The sequence below is a fragment of the Ornithorhynchus anatinus genome, chromosome 2, assembly GCF_004115215.2.
Source record: "Ornithorhynchus anatinus isolate Pmale09 chromosome 2, mOrnAna1.pri.v4, whole genome shotgun sequence".
Lineage (NCBI taxonomy): Eukaryota > Metazoa > Chordata > Mammalia > Monotremata > Ornithorhynchidae > Ornithorhynchus > Ornithorhynchus anatinus.
This window is the reverse complement of record NC_041729.1, coordinates 90,941,160-90,942,548: the sequence shown is the minus strand read 5'-3', so window position 1 is coordinate 90,942,548 and position 1,389 is coordinate 90,941,160. Positions and strand designations below refer to the sequence as shown.

The 1,389-nt window shown below is 43.3% G+C and overlaps 1 non-coding gene across 1 annotated transcript; it reads right to left on the bottom strand.

Moving 5' to 3' along the window:
- Positions 1-694: 694 nt before the first annotated feature.
- On the bottom strand, positions 695-832 carry LOC114809348. Its single transcript, XR_003757135.1, has one exon. It is a non-coding gene; the product is annotated as a small nucleolar RNA SNORA7 (small nucleolar RNA).
- Positions 833-1,389: the final 557 nt, after the last annotated feature.

Sequence of the window (1,389 nt, the reverse complement as noted above, 5' to 3'; positions counted from 1 at the left end):
AGAACCCAGGTCCTCTGACTCCCAGGCTCATGGTCTTTCCCCTAGGCCATGCTGCTTCTCAAAGGTTGAAAGGTGAGGAAGTGTGTATTCTAGACTGAAGGAGCAATGATCTGTTTTTCCAGGAGTAATGAACGTGGGTTTTAAATAGTATGAATAAACTAGTATTAACTAAGTAAAAACTGGTTACAAATTGGTTTCTGAGTCAGGAAACTGCCCACATGATGCCCATTAGTAGTAATGGTAGAAGTAGCAGTAATGGTTAATGTTGCAATAATATTACTATTTACAGAGTGCCCATTTGGTGCAGTGCACTATATTTGCTTCTTGAGAAAAGTACAGAACGAAAAAGTGATTGACTTCCTGCCCTCAAACAACTAACCCTCTAATGGGGGAGGCAAAAATATTCAAAATAGCTAGTTGAATGCTCAGTTGAATAGACCATTAGAGAATATTACTTAGGATGTGTATAATAAATTCATTAATGCTTGTCTTATGCTGTCAAGTCATCTCCAACCCTTAGCAATGCCACGGTGGCGTCTCTCCCAGAACGCACCACTGCCATCTGCAATCCTTCTGGTAGTGTATCCATAGAGTTTTCTTGGCAAATGTAGAAGTGCTCCTTCTGTACAGTAAACTTGAGTTCCCGCTCTTAACTCTCTCCCATGCCGCTGCTGCTCAGCACAGGTGAGTTTTAACTTGTAGCAGATTGCCTTTCACTCGCTAGACACCGCCCAAGCTAGGAATGGAATGTGTATGCCTCTGCTTGACTTTCCCTTCCAAAGTTGAGACTGGTAGAGTACTGGAAACTCTCCAGGTGCAACCCTGAGACGGGTCATTAAAGTGCTGAGAATTTAATCAAAGAAGGCTTGTTGGAGGAGGTGGGATTTTAGGAGGGTTGTGTGTGTGGAAAGATCTATAGGCTGCTGGATTTGGGAAGGGAGTTCCAAGTTGGGGGAGATGGAAGCGGGAGAGTCAAGAGTGAGGAACAAATTTAAGCTTGGTTTGGAAGGACCAAAGAGAGCAAAGGTATAGCAGAAGAAGAGAGCAGATGGGTGAAGAGAGCAGATGGGCCGGGTGGTATGAGTTGATGGGGAAGTTGACTGTGAGAATTGAGACAGAGAAGCATAGGAAACCAGGGGAGGGTTTGAGGAGAAGAGAGATAGGGCTGTGATGCTTCAGGAAGATAATCTGTGCAGCAGCAAAAAGTATAGATTGTAACAACAGATTGATGCAATAGTGAAACCCCTATATGACCAGAGCTTGTATCAGGATGGTAACAATTTGGATATAGAGAAAGGGGTGGATACAGGGGAGGGTGTGTAAAAAGAACTGACAAAATTTGCCAATCAATCAAGCAGATGGTATTGATTTAGCACTTACTGTATGCAA